Here is a 15,720-nt window from a genome sequence, read left to right on the forward strand (position 1 = left end):
TAGTTTAAAAGGAATTTTATATGCTAGCCTTTTCTGCTTTATCATGCTTGCACTGGTAGAATGAGGTAGTGTGGTGTAGTACGGTATTTTTCTGCAAGAAATGAAGGGACTGTCAGTATCATTTCTTCAATGTTTACCATTGAGCACTAACCATACATGTATGGTAAGCCTCCTCAAGTTCCTCCCAGAAAAGGTGAGAAAAAAATGTGATGAATGGATATGGGCACTGCTCTTGCATCAGGTGCAACAAGGGCATCCACACATACAGTTTCAGTACCCCTTAGAAGGCTCAACAGCGTTTGGACATGATCCATGGTGTAACACAGTAATGGACTGAAAGGAGACTCCATTTACCGGTACCGTACTTAAGGGAGTGACTCCATTCTAGGGTTGTCAAGTCCAATTCAAGAAATACCGTACCGTATCTGGGAACTTTGGGGGTGGAGCCAGGAGACTTTGGGAGTGGAGCCAAGATCAAGGCTGTGACAAGCATCATTGAACTCCAAAGGGAGTTCTGGCCATCACATTTAAAGGGTCAGCACACCTTTTCAATTCCCTCTTTCCATAGGAAATACAAGGATAGGGGCACCTTCTTTTGGGGCTCATAGAATTGGACCCCCAGGTCCAATATTTTTGAAACTTGGGGGGTATTTTGGGGAGAGGCACTAGATGCTATACTGAAAATTTGGTGCCTCTACCCCAAAAAACAGCCCCCCCAGAGCCCCAGATACCCACGGATCAATTCTCCATGATTTTCTATGGGAATAAATCTCCATAGGGAATAACAGAGTTCCCAGCAGGCATTTCCCTCCCCTCCCCCCGCTTTCTGACGACCCTGAAGCAGGGGGAGGGCCTCCAAACCGGGGGATCCCCTGCCCCCACCTGGGGATTGGCACCCTACTCCGCTATACCTCACTTTCCTCCCCAACATCAGGTGCAACAAGGGCATCCACACATACAGTTTCAGTACCCCTTAGAAAGCTCAACAGCATTTGGACATGATCCATGGTGTAACACACAGTAATGGACTGAAAGGAAACTCCATTTACGGTACCATAACCCCATTTACTGTACTTAAGGGAGTGACTCCATTCTAGGGTTGTCAAGTCCAATTCAAGAAATATGGTATCTGGAAACTTTGGGGGTGGAGCCAGGAGACTTTGGGGGTGGAGCCAAGATCAAGGCTGTGACAAGCATCATTGAACTCCAAAGGGAGTTTCTGCCATCACATTGAAAGGGACGGCACATCTTTTCAATTCCTTCTTTCCATAGGAAATACAAGGATAGGGGCACCTTCTTTTGGGGCTCATAGAATTGGACCCCCTGGTCCAATCTTTTTGAAACTTGGGGGGTATTTTGGGGAGAGGCACTAGATGTTATACTGAAAATTTGGTGCCTCTACCCCAAAAAACAGCCCCCCCAGAGCCCCAGATACCCACAGATCAATTCTCCATGATTTTCTATGGGAATAAATCTCCATAGGGAATAACAGAGTTCCCAGCAGGCATTTCCCTCCCCTCCCCCCGCTTTCTGACGACCCTGAAGGGGGGGGAGGGCCTCCAAACTGGGGGATCCCCTGCCCCCACCTGGGGATTGGCAACCCTACTCAGCTATACCTCACTTTCCTCCCCAACAGAAACCCAAAGCAGCTTTACAACTCTCCTCTTCGCCATTTTTTGTTCACAACAATCACATGGCTCAGAGTGCGTGAATGGCCCAGGGTCACCCAGTAAGCTTCCATGGCTTTGAGCCCAGGTGTTCATGCATACCTCATAGGATTGTTGAGTATCTGACAACAGTATCTTCCGTAGGTACTACTGTGAATGAGAATCTGGAATCAAAAGACAAGGGGGGGGGGGGTTCTGCAGCCACCGCCTCTACCCCCACAGAGAACGTTGGGCTCGTTTGAGGAGAGGAGAGGGAAAAAAGCCCAGAGACCCCAATGGCGTTTTGCTCGTGCTCTGCTGGGCTCCGATTGGCCGATGCCTCTGCCCACGCCCCCCTCCTCCTACCTCGCTGTTTATCAGCTACAATGCTCCCTCGCAGTTTTTTCTTTTTTACCTGGTAGGTACCATACTCCTCCCACCCCTCCCAACTCGAACACATTCCCCATTGTTCATCCCTGGCTTACTCTCTCTCCCCCCCCACTCTATTTGCAAAATGCGTTTCTCTTTCCCTCCCTTTTATGGACCCAACGCTGCCCAACGGCTGCAGGTCAACTCTGCAGAGGCAGGAAGATTCCCAGATGGTTTTGCCTCCCTTTGGCAACCATCCGGCGGGGCTTTGCAGCTCTGTTGTAAGAATGCCATTTGCAATCAGGCTAATGATGCATTTAAAAAAAAACAAAAGTTTTGCAAGCCCAAAAAAAACAGGGGGGGGGATAAGCAGCCTCCCGGTGGGCGGGGCCATACAGCAAGGGGCCCGATCCCCCCTCCTCCTCGCATGGCCTCTACGGAGCTGTGGGTTCAACAGCAGCGCCTTGGTGAGCGTCCTGGGGCCCTGATCCCTGCTCAGCAGGCTTGACTGCAGCAAGCGCCGGAGAGGAGACAGACAGGAAAGGCGCCTCAGCCCTCCAGCCTAGCCTAGTCTTCCTCTCTCCTCCAAGCGCTGGGCAGAGCAGAAAAACCACAGCTTCTCTTTCTGTAGGGAGCCAGCCGCTCGCGATTGCTACCAGCCTCCCGGCGAGGAGGCAGTGCATATTCATTGACGGCGACCTGAAGCAGCCCGGGAGGGAGGGAGGCGGCGGCCTGCCGGAGGGGGGTGGGGAGGAACCGGCCCATGCCCAGAGCCCCTGCAACTGGAGGAAAGGAGGAAGGGAGAGCGAGTGAAAGCAGAGCAGAAGAACGGCAGCTTCTCTTTCAGTAGGGAGCCAGCCGCTCGCGATCGCTGCCAGCCTCCCGGCGAAAAGCCAGTGCATATTCATTGACAGCGACCTGAAGCAGCCCGGGAGGGAGGGAGGCGGCGGCCCGTCGGAGGGGGGTGGGGAGGAACCGGCCCATGCCCAGAGCCCCTGCAGCTGGAGGGAAGGAGGGAGGGAGAGCGAGCGAGTGAAAGCAGAGCAGAAGAACGGCGGCTTCTCTTTCAGTAGGGAGCCAGCCGCTCGCGATCGCTGCCAGCCTCCCGGCGAGGAGGCAGTGCATATTCATTGACAGCGACCTGAAGCAGCCCGGGAGGGAGGGAGGCGGAGGCCCGTCAGAGGGGGGGGAGGAACCGGCCCATGCCCAGAGCCCCTGCAGCTGGAGGGAAGGAGGGAGAGCGAGTGAGCGAGTGAAAGCAGAGCAGAAGAACGGCAGCTTCTCTTTCAGTAGGGAGCCAGCTGCTCGCGATCGCTGCCAGCCTCCCGGGGAGGAGCCAGTGCATATTCATTGACAGCAACCTGCCCTCCGACGGGCCGCCGCCTCCCTCCCTCCCGGGCTGCTTCAGGTCGCTGTCAATGAATATGCACTGGCTTTTCGCCGGGAGGCTGGCAGCGATCGCGAGCGGCTGGCTCCCTACTGAAAGAGAAGCTGCCGTTCTTCTGCTCTGCTTTCACTCGCTCTCCCTTCCTCCTTTCCTCCAGCTGCAGGGGCTCTGGGCATGGGCCGGTTCCTCCCCCCCCTCCGACGGGCCGCCGCCTCCCTCCCTCCCGGGCTGCTTCAGGTCGCTGTCAATGAATATGCACTGCCTCCTCGCCGGGAGGCTGGCAGCGATCGCGAGCAGCCGGCTCCCTACTGAAAGAGAAGCTGCCGTTCTTCTGCTCTGCTTTCACTCGCTCGCTCTCCCTTCCTCCTTTCCTCCAGTTGCAGGGGCTCTGGGCATGGGCCGGTTCCTCCCCCCCCTCCGACGGGCCGCCGCCTCCCTCCCTCCCGGGCTGCTTCAGGTCGCTGTCAATGAATATGCACTGCCTCCTCGCCGGGAGGCTGGCAGCGATCGCGAGCAGCCGGCTCCCTACTGAAAGAGAAGCTGCCGTTCTTCTGCTCTGCTTTCACTCGCTCGCTCTCCCTTCCTCCTTTCCTCCAGTTGCAGGGGCTCTGGGCATGGGCCGGTTCCTCCCCACCCCCCTCCGACGGGCCGCCGCCTCCCTCCCTCCCGGGCTGCTTCAGGTCGCTGTCAATGAATATGCACTGGCTTTTCGCCGGGAGGCTGGCAGCGATCGCGAGCGGCTGGCTCCCTACTGAAAGAGAAGCTGCCGTTCTTCTGCTCTGCTTTCACTCGCTCGCTCGCTCTCCCTCCTTCCCTCCAGCTGCAGGGGCTCTGGGCATGGGCCGGTTCCTCCCCCCCCCTCCGACGGGCCGCCGCCTCCCTCCCTCCCGGGCTGCTTCAGGTCGCTGTCAATGAATATGCACTGCCTCCTTGCCGGGAGGCTGGCAGCGATCGCGAGCGGCTGGCTCCCTACTGAAAGAGAAGCTGCCGTTCTTCTGCTCTGCTTTCGCTCACTCGCTCTCCCTCCCTCCTTCCCTCCGGTTGCAGGGGCTCTGGGCATGGGCTGGTTCCTCCCCACCCCCTCCGGCGGGCCCGCTGCCTCCCTCCCCGGCCGCGCCAGGTCGCTGTAAATGGGTGTGGAGTGGTTCTCCCTCCCTCCGGTTGCAATTTGCATTAGGATATTCGATCGGTTCCAGCATTTGACTTTCAGCCATCACAAAACGGCGGGCTCCAAGCAACAGGCATTGGCAGTATTCGCTCCATAAGACGCACACAGTTTCCCCCCCCCCTTTTTTTGGGGGAAAAGTGCGTCTTATGGTCCGAAAAATACGGTATTTCCCTTGCCCAGATAATTAACATCAGTATCAACACCATATCTTTTTGGCGGCACCCCCTTATTTTCTCTTGCAGAGATTCTGACCGGCTCCCTTCTTACAGCCTCAGATGTCTCCTGTTGTGTACTGCTGCCTGGTAAACTGTCCATACTGTCTTTCTCCTGCTTCAGTGAGCTTTCTGGCTTTTGCCCCTCCTCACTCTTTAGAGACAGTTGCAGTTTATTTTCCCCAGGCATTTCATTGGCATGAATCTTTGACCAGTTTTCATCCTCGCAGAACGAGGCAGACCTACTCAGCCTTATCAAATCATTATTATCCACAAACCTCCAGGATTTCATGCCATTTTGGTACCCTATAAACACCAGTTTTCTGGCTTTGGGACCTCCCTTTCTCCTCTTATCCAGAGGGATGTTCACCCAAGCCTTTGAGCCAAATATTCTGAGGTGATCTAGGGATGGCTTCCTCCCATACAAAACCCTGTAGGGTATATCGTCTATAGCCTCTGTCCATAAACGGTTGGAAATATAACAGGACACCTTTAAGGCTTCCCCCTAGTATGCCTGCCTTAGACCACTATCTTGCAACAAAGCATGGCAAATACCTTGGAGTACTCCAGCTCTCCGTTCCACAATCCCATTCTCCCACGGAGAGGAAACATTGGCCACCCTGTGCTCTATGCCTTCTTGTCTCAAATAATTGGCAAACTCTTTATTCAGGAACTCACCCCCCTGGTCAGTCTGAATTGAGGCAATCTTAGCATTTAGCTGTTTTTGCACTCTCTTAGCCCAGTATTTGAAGGTGGCACAGACATCACTTTTGTGTTTAATGGCATATACCCATGCAAACCTGCTGTGGTCATCGACCAAAATTAAGCCAAACCTATTTTTAGAAACACTGGGGGCATACGGCCCCACCAGGTCGGCATGTATTAATTGGAGTGGTCTCTCTGACACACGCACACTCCTTCTGGTCGATGGAACTGCCTTTGATTTGGACTCTTTACAAACATTGCAATCTAAAAAGGCATTGCATTTGTCAACCTTCACTCCCTCTAGTATTTCTAGAGTTTTGTTTATTGTATTATAGCTGGCGTGGCCCAGCCTTCTATGCAGCCTGTGAATGCACCTGTTGTGTGGCTGTCTATTCCATACAGTATGAGCTTTCCCCACATTTTGCATGAGCTCATACACATTGGATTTCAGAGTGCCTTTAGCCAGCTGTTTACCCTGTTTCAGAATTGCACACCCTGCTTATCAAATACTATGGTAAACCCAGCTTTTGCCAGAACAGAGACACTTAGCAAGTTAGTTTCTAGCTCGGGCACACATAATACATTTTCAAACCTGTGTTTAAGTCCCGGAAAATAGACTGCACCTTGGCAAAGAACACTAGCTTGTCTCCCATCAGCTAAGCTGACAGTCTTCTGCTCAGCTGGCTTGCAGTCTTCCAGCTCTTCTTCACAGCAGCAGAATATCTGAGTAGCCCCAGAATCCACAACCCAAGGTAGACTCTGTAGTCCCGGCACAGTTCTTACTAGAGTCACTTGGGGTGTCCTTGAAGACTGCTGCCGGCTCTTTCTCTGCTGCTGCTGAGGACAAAATCTTTGTAAATGTCCGAGCTGATTACACCGATAGCAGCGCCTCCTCCGCACCTGCAAGGCTTTTTCCTCCTCTTTGGCTTGCCAGCTGGAACCAGCCCCAACAGACCTCGGCTTCTCTTCTTCCTTGGCTCGAGTCTGCTCTCTCTTGCTTTCCAGCTGCCTCTGCTCTTCAGACAGGAGTTTGCCGGTCACATAAGGCAAAGTTAGCTTGTCAGCATCCTGCCCTTCAAATGCTAACACCAGCATATCATATCTCTCGTCCAGAGAGCTCAATAAGATGTACACCTTATCCTCGTCAGCCACGGCCTTCCCTCTTGCTTCAAGGTCTTGGAAACAATTAGACATACCGTCGAGGTGGTCCCTCATCGACTCCCCGGCCAGCATACGTTTCCTGTAGAGCCTCCTCCATAGGGATATCAGCGTGCCGGCTGACTTTTGCACATACACAGCCTTGAGAGCTTCCCAAGCCTCCTTTGCTTTCTGGTGCCCACGGACATGCACCAGCTGGTCGTCTGCAACACTTAGGATGATGTTGGCTAGAGCTTTTTGATCCTTGACGGCCTCTGCCCTTGTGGGATTAGCTGGAGGAGCTGACACACAGTCCCAAAGCCCCTCTTTCTTCAGGAAATGCTCTAACCTCAGCGACCAGGTGTTGTAGTTGGTAGTGGTGAGCTTATCCACCAGCACTGTAGCTGCTGCTGTAGCCATCCTGCTCAGACTCCTCTCAGCCACTGCTGGTCTCACCTCCTAGGCAGCCTCTGGAGCAAGTCAGCGTCCTTTCTTTACCACCTCTCTCTCAGGTCTTCCACTCCTAGGTTCTAGGCGCAGCGGAAGCGTGCTGGGCCCATAATCCTGTCGATGCACGTAGAGAGACCCAGAGGGTGATGCTTAGCGACTCAAGAATGAAGGCTGTACACAGTAGCTGTAAAACCACTATATACATTTATTTACACCAACTCACTCTCCTGACTGACAATATGCTCCGCTGCACTGCAACTCCTTTAACCCACAATCACCACTGTTGCTCTGTACATTTATACATGGGACAGCCAATCAGCAACTTGCTGTGTCATGCTGACTCTGCTGGCTGATGTAAGACTTCTGGCAGCCAGCCACCTGCTGTCAGGTAGATCATCTAAGCCTCTCAGATCCACTTTCTGTTTTGCAGCACATGCTATAAGCTGTCTGTTTACACATAATAGTGACATCCCACTGCAGTACTGCAGCTTTACCACTCTGTGCTACGGGGCTCTTAGAGAAGACAAAGGCAAGCATTAAATTACATACAAATGAGCTGTTACTTCCTGATGAGCAAAAAAATGTTTTTTTTAATCTATCCCATATATTACTTTCTACCCACCCCTCCCCCCGTTACTTGACCCCCACCGGTGTTATATACTTAAAATCTTAATATTAAAGGTACCCTTAATTAATAAGAACCAAATTGAATATCCTCCTCCCTCTTGTACTTAGTCATTATCAAAAATTGTCCAGTGTCCTTTTTTTTCTACTCTTTTTCTACATATCTTCTGAACTTTTCCCACTCCATCTTAAATACTTCTAAATCATAGTCTCTTAAGGTTCTTGTTAACTTATCCATTTCACTCCATGTCATACCTTTTACAATCCAATCCCATTTCTCTGGTATTTTTTCTTGCTTCCACAACTGCGCATACAATGTCCTAGCAGCTGAGAGCCCATCCAGTCCAACACTCTGTGTCACACAGTGGCCAAAAAAAACAGGCACCATCAGGAGGTCCACCAGTGGGGCCAGGATACTAGAAGCCCTCCCATTTTGCCCCCCTCCTCCAAGCACCAAGATTTAGCAAAGATTTAGCAAAAAATGTTTTTTAAAAATGGAACATATAGGTGAGGAGAAATAAACCCCACCTTTTCCTGGAAGTGTCTCAGTTCTTTCAGCATTTTTTTTAAATGCAGCTGATTTCCTGTATTGGAACCTGGCCAACAGAAATATATGTCAAACACCAGCAGATGAAAGATGGTCAGTGCTCAGCTCTCCGCTCTTTCAGATTCTTGCATTTGTTTAAAAAAAAGATCCTTGCCCTGATTTTCTTTAGAAATTAAAGGGAGTAACTGCTTTTCCTTTCCCCCCCACCTATCCTCTATCAGGCCTTACAGCAGCTGAAATGAGCATTTGTGATAGGAGACAGTGTAGCTGCTTAAAAGACAGCATCACAAAGCCATGAGGGGAACTGGAAGAAGCTGCTCATCAAAATGCACCTGCGGAGCAACTGGCACGAAATCGATCACTTGCATCAGGGAAAACAGAAGCCTGGGGGCAGAGCAACGCAAGTAAGAAATTGGTATCAGAGATTTCAGATCTTTTTCTCTCACATAAATATAGCTTTGGCGCCTTGCTTGTCTGCCAGTGGGTACAAACAAAGCATTTTTCTTGCTTGGGTATCGTGCACAGCCCCAGATTACAGCTACATTGTTTGGTAGAGAATGGAAGTGGTGAGCACAAAGGTGCTAACTGGGATAATTCTGTTTACAGAGACATTTCCAGTTGGAGAGAAGTTACATCCTGGATGATTGCATAATGTGAAATATATATAAAAAATATCAACCAGTTCATTCTTGTTCCAGTGTTTATCAATACTTTCAAAGAATTATAGGATTCTAAAAGGCTAGTGAGACAGGACTCACCTTTGCAGAAGCCATGTTGGTTTTTATTCAGCAAAGCTGCCCTTCTATATGCTTGATAAGTTTACATTTAATGATGCTTTCCATTAATTTGCACAGAATTGATGTTACAGACTAAGCTGCCTGTAATTTCCCAGATCCTTTCTAAATTCTTTTTTAAAAAATGGGTCTTACATTGACCACTCTCTAGTTCTCTGATACAGAGACTGATCTTAGGATAGGGTTGCCAGGTCTTACCTGGCTGTTGGCGAGGGATGCTTCTCACATGCACAAAGCATGCCTGGCACAATGACATCATCTGGAAGTCATGTAATCACACCAGGCATATTGTGTGGGGGGATGGTCTAGTGTTTGGGTAAAAAAAAACTCCATGGTGCCATAGAGTTTTTACTCAAATGCTAGAGCATCTCCTGTTTGACATGCCCTGTGCAAAGATGTCACTTCTGGGTGAGAGCATTATGCTGGGCATGTTGGACACTGACAGAGCTCTTTGGGGGTGGGAATCCACCCACCAGCCAGCTCCATGCCAACAGGTTGGAGGCCCCAAAACTGGAGGAACCCCTGCCCCCAGCAGGAGACTGGGAACCCTATCATAGGGTGCCTTTTCTGTTCAGGCCTTTTGGCCGCTTTGACTATCCTGCTTAACTTTATCATCACTTTCCACATATACACTGGAGTTCAGGGGGTAGCCTTACAGTGGTTTTCCTCCTTTCTCCATGCTTGGGGACAAAGGGTGGCAATTGGTGAGCAGACATCCATAAGAACATAAGAGAAGCCATGTTGCATCAGGCCAATGGCCCATCCAAGCCAACACTCTGTGTCACACAGTGGCCAAAAAAACAGGCACCATCAGGAGGTCCACCAGTGGGGCCAGGACACTAGAAGCCCTCCCACTTTGCCCCCTCCTCCAAGCACCAAGAATACAGAGTATCACTGCCGCAGACAGAGAGTTCCATCAATATGCTGTGGCTAATAACCACCAATGGACCTCTGCTCCATATGTTTATCCAATCTCCTCTTGAAGCTGTCTATGCTGGCAGTCATCACCACCTCCTGTGGCAGTGAATTCCATGTGTTAATCACCCTTTGTGTGAAGTACTTCCTTTTATCAGTTCTAACTTGACTGCTCAGCAATTTCATTGAAAGTCCAAGAATTTTTGTATTGCGAGAAATGGAGAAAAGTACTTCTTTCTCTTCCTACTCTATCTCATGTATAATCTTGTAAACCTCTATCATGTCAGCCCTCAGTCGATGTTTCTCCAAGCTAAAGAGCTCCAAGCATTTTAATCTTTCTTCATAGGAAAGTGTTCCAACCCTTGAATCATTCTAGTTGCCCTTTTTTGCACTTTTTCCAGTGCTATGATATCTTTTTTGAGGTGCGGTGACCAGAATTCTACACAGTACTCCAAATAAGGCCCCACCATTGATTTATACAGGGACATTATGATACTGGCTGATTTGTTTTTAATTCCCTTCCTAATAATTCCCAGCATGGCGTTGGCCTTTTTTATTGCAGTTGCACACTGTCTCGACATTTTCAGTGAGTTATCTACCATGACCCCAAGATCTCTCTCTTTGTCTCTGCCAGTTCACACCCCTACACCTACTTGAATGTGGTGTACCGCAGGGAGCTATTCTTTCACCAATGATGTTTAACATCTATATGCACCCCCTTATCCAGATTGCCTGAGGCTTTGGGCTGGGTTGTCATCAATATGCAGATGATACCCAGCTCTAACTGTTGGTGGACAGCCATTCAGACTCCACCTCAGACCATCTGACCAGGGCACTAGAAGCCATGGCTGGATGGTTACAACTAAGCCTGCTGAAGCTAAATCCAACTAAGACAGAGGTCCTGTACCTAAGTTAAGGGGGGAGGGGTTAAGGTCAGACATCCAACTCCCCACCCTGGATGGTGCACCTCTTGTGCCAGCTAAGAAGGTGAGGAGTCTGGGAGTGATACTGGATGCCTCCCTCTCTATGGAGGCCCAGGTCACAACAGTTGTGCCATCTGCCTTTTACTATCTTCGGCAGGTCAAACAGCTAGCACCCTATCTGACTCCCCAGGACTTAGCTACAGTGATCCATGCAGTGGTCAATTCCTACTGGACTACTTTAACTCTCTGTACATAAGCTTGCCCTTGGGGCTGATCTGGAAACTTCAGCTGATGCAAAATGCAGCAGCATGGCTGTTAACTGCATTGCCTTTATGGGCAAGCATCCGGCCAATGCTGTGCAAAATGCACTGTCTTCCAATTGAGTACTGGATCTACTTCAGGGTTCTAGTACTGACATTTAAAGCCTTACACAGCCTGGGACTGACATACCTGCAAGACCGCCTCTCCCCATATGAACCTGGGAGATTACTGTGATCAGCCAATCAACATCTTTTGGCCATTCCTTGTCCAAAGGACATCCGGCTTGTCTTGACCAGGACCAGGGTTTTTTTGGCCCTGGCCCTGACTTGGTGGAATCAGCTCCCCATGAAGATCTGGGCCCTACCAGATTTACTACCATTCCTAAGGGCCTGCAAGATGGAGCTATTCTGCCAGGCTTTCGGTTGAGGCAAGCGGGCATCCTCATCTCACTGCTTATACCATCTGTTGTCCTCCCCTATAATGACCTATTAAATTACCATCTGGACTATTAGATTTCAGGCCGACAACTATAATATCTATGTTTTTAATCTGTAAAATGTGCCCACACCATCTATGTTACATTTTACCTTGTTGAGTTTTGACTGTTTTATTATTTTATTGTAGGTTTTAACTGTTTTATTGTGTCTGTAATCCACCCTGAGCCCATCATGGGAAAGGGCAGAATATGAATTTACTAAATAAATAAATAATACCCCATCCCTATTTGGGAAAAAGAAGCATTTTTCCCTTCTCTGCTTTTGTCTGTTCTTCTCATGCAGTTCAGTTTAAAAGCTGTTGTGCCATCTTTTTAAAGATATGTTCCAGCAGTCCAGTTCCACCCTGGTCCAAGTGGAGCCCATCCCTTTTTTATAGGCATGGTTTGTTCCACAGTCCACCCCCATCCCGTGCCTAATCAACCTAAAGCACTCCTCTCTACACCATTGTTTCTTCCACACTTTGGAGCTCCACAACTATACATGTCTAGCTAGCTCTGTGCATGAAATAGCAGTTCAAAGAAAATTACCTTGGAGGTCTTCACTTTTAGTCACCTACCTAGCAAACTAAATTTTCAGGTTCTCACACTTACATTTTTGAAGGTTATTGATGCCAATATGCAACATGGCCACAGACTACCTAAGCACTATCTATCAAGCTGTCTAGATGTTATGTGATGTGTGCGCTCTTCATACCAGGCAGGCAATTCACCATATGGTCCACATGGCCATCACAAATAGAACTATCTACATGTCTAATGATCAAATTTCCCTGTATCTCCCACTATGACAAGCCCCCCTTCCCTTGGAAGCATATCCTCATTACAAAAGGAGATCTGTTCACCCACCAAGTTAGGAGTTCCTTCTAAAAAATCATGTTCCCTTTCCTCAGAATGATGCCCTCCTTCTGCAAGGCCCCCATTATCTGTGACTGGAGCCATCACCCTGGAATTTGGATGCCACTATCACATCCATGAAGGTCTCATCCACCACTCTCTCTGCCTCTCACCAGGTAACCTACCTTGACCTTAAGGGAATGAACTTGTCCATTGAGTGTCAGGAGCTCCTTGCATTGAGCACACACCCAAAACTTCTGTCCAGCAGCCAGATAACCATTCATGTGATGCTCCATGCAAAGTACTGTTGTCCAGAAAGCTTGAGTACACCTCTACAGATAACAGGCTGGGAAAAACCTCTGCCCATAACCCCAAATGGCTACAGCCTATTGTAGTACATTGACTATTGATTTGGCTCAGTGTAGGACAGCTCGTTATGCCCTATTAAAGAATGTATAACGTGTCACTCTGGCAGTTTCTTCAGATTGGTAATAGGTAACCAGAATACAAGGCTAATAAAACCAGTGATATTTACTCCATAATGCTGTTCTTCTTTCCAGGGCACGCACTTGCTTTGAAGATTGATTATGCTATTTATTGTGCAAGCTTGTAAAATGCAAAGTGATTAGATGTACAGTCACTGCTTAATCCCATCTCTGTCACTCTTTTAGTCAACAGTAACACAGTCCTGCCGGCTTTGCATGTACTTGCATGGAAAGGTCACACTTAGCCATCAGCACTGAAAAATAATCTTGAAGGGCAACTTAACTGCATTATAATGAGAGCTGGGAGCACCTTAAAACATTCCAACTTCAACATGACACACAAACTTTTATTTAGCAAAAATTCAATATGGCAGAAGCATCATGCCTCAGTGCTTAGAATATAGTTAATCAAACCCTCTTGAAATCAGTCTGCAGTGAGATGCTGCTATGTCTGCTATCAGATTTGGTATTTTATTTCTGTGGAGAGCCAGTTTGGTGTAGTGGTTAAGTGTGCAGACTCTTATCTGGGAGAACCGGGTTTGATTCCCCACTCCTCCACTTGCAGCTGGTGGAATGGCCTTGGGTCAGTCATAGCTCTGGCAGAGGTTGTCCTTGAAAGGGCAGCTGCTGTGAGAGCCCTCTCCAGCCCCACCCACCTCACAGGGTGTCTGTTGTGGGGGAGGAAGGTAAGGGAGATTGTGAGCCGTTCTGAGACTCTTTGGAGTGGAGGGCGGAATATAAATCCAATATCTTCTATCTTCTAATCTTCTTCTACCTGTGGAAGCTGTTTTGCACTTACCACAGATTTGTCAAGCTCTGTTCTCTTAATCCAAATATGATCACATATAACACATGCAGTCCTGATGGAAGCGTCTTAGGCTGCAGTTCAAATTAATCCCAGAAAATTTATACAGTTCTCTCTAAGTCCATCACTCTAAATATTTCTACAGTATGAACATATTAGTTTTATATCAGTTTAACTGTCATGGTTTCCTTCCAAGAATACTGGAATAGCTTGTTCCTCCTCATGCCAAGTCTCTGAGGAAAGAGTTCCCCATTCAAAATGGAGAACTGAGCATGAGGGCAAGAGAACTGCTCCATGACAGCGATGTATTTGTTAGCATTCACTGTCAAATATACATAAAATTCAGAGCACAAAAGAAAAATACAATACACGTCACAGTATTCAAAATGAGAATAGCAATGAATTGAAGCATGCAAAACAAAAAATAAACTTAAGATCTGTCCCCCTTTTTTATAAACAACAACCACTCTGAAAAAAAAGTAAGGAAAAATTTGAAAAGGCTGCTTGTTATTTTAATGCCAACATCCAACACAACTACACTGACTCTCTTCCGTTTAAGGATCTTTTTCACTATCATTGCCCAGAAGCAGGCTCACTTCTTTATCTGCTGTTTTTCATTTCAAAAGGGATCCAAAGTAGCTCACCTCATTCTCTTCTCTTCCATTTTATCCTCACAACAACCCTGTGAGGTACAGTAGGTCAGGCTGAGAGTTTGTGACTGGCCCAAGATCACCCAGTGAGCTTCCATGGCAGAATGGGGATTTGAACCAGGCTGACACTCTGCACAAAACTGGCTAAAATATCTTTGTCAGCTCTGATAATTGGCATTTATTGATAAAACATTTAGGGAAGATGCCACAAGGGGCTGCCTTAACAAAAAACTCACCTGAACTTCAGATGTGACAATCTAGTCCATGGTATGTGAACTACTCAAGAATATTGTTACCCAGAGCCAATTTATCCAGTGGGCAAAAGGAAGAGATGGCTTGGGACAGCCATCATTGGGGTCTATTATGTACACAGGTGAAAGACACAAGTTCAGTAGCCACATACACAGCAATGTGCACAAAGATAAGTGGATTGAGTGTACTTCCCCTAACTCCTTGTATGTTCATATAGTCTGTACATAAAAGGCGGCAGGGTGCATTTTTTTAGTTTCTTCCATACATGGTTCTATTTACACCTATTGGAATTTGTAAGGCAGTATAAACAGGGTTTTTGTTGGTAGAAAAATCCCAGCAGAAACTCATTTGCATATTAGCCCACACCCCCTGACACAAAGCCAACAGGAGCTATGTTCCTGTGCATTCCTGCACCAAAAAAGCCTTGAGTATAAGTATTGAAGACAAACTTGGTTCCACCCTAGGTACTGGGAATTCTGAGCTTAAATGACAGAGCTCCAACTGGAGATACAATATCTGCAAGACAAAGAAAGACGTAAGCGCAGCCTATGGGTTCTTGCAGTGTATAATTCCCCATGCTGCACAGACCTCATCCATTGTAATAACGGACATTGGACTAGTGGGATTTTTAAAAATGGGCTGGGTTGAACCAACTACTCTAAGGGCAATATGTATAGATTTCTAAAGTTGTTTTTCCCTAGGGTGTTTTTTTGTGTATAGAAAGCAAACTGTACATGATGACTGGCTATTATTTGGAGACACTGTTTATTCTATACAGGTGACACTATATTAAAAGGAAAGAATGTTGTAGGGCTGAGGTCTTATTATTTTATTTATTTATTTATTTGATTTATATCCCGCCCTCCCCACCGGGGCGAACAGGTCTTTCACATCACCTACTACTTATTAATGTTTATTGATAACTATGGTTTTATCTGTTTTTATCTGTTTTAAATGCTGATCCCTTTATATGTTTAAATATTGTAATTTTGCTGGATCTGCTACTGGAAGCCGCCCTGAGCCACTTGTGGGAAGGGCGGGATATAAATCTTAAATAAAT

This window comes from Heteronotia binoei, chromosome 21 (assembly GCF_032191835.1).
Source record: "Heteronotia binoei isolate CCM8104 ecotype False Entrance Well chromosome 21, APGP_CSIRO_Hbin_v1, whole genome shotgun sequence".
Classification (NCBI taxonomy): Eukaryota; Metazoa; Chordata; class Lepidosauria; order Squamata; family Gekkonidae; genus Heteronotia; species Heteronotia binoei.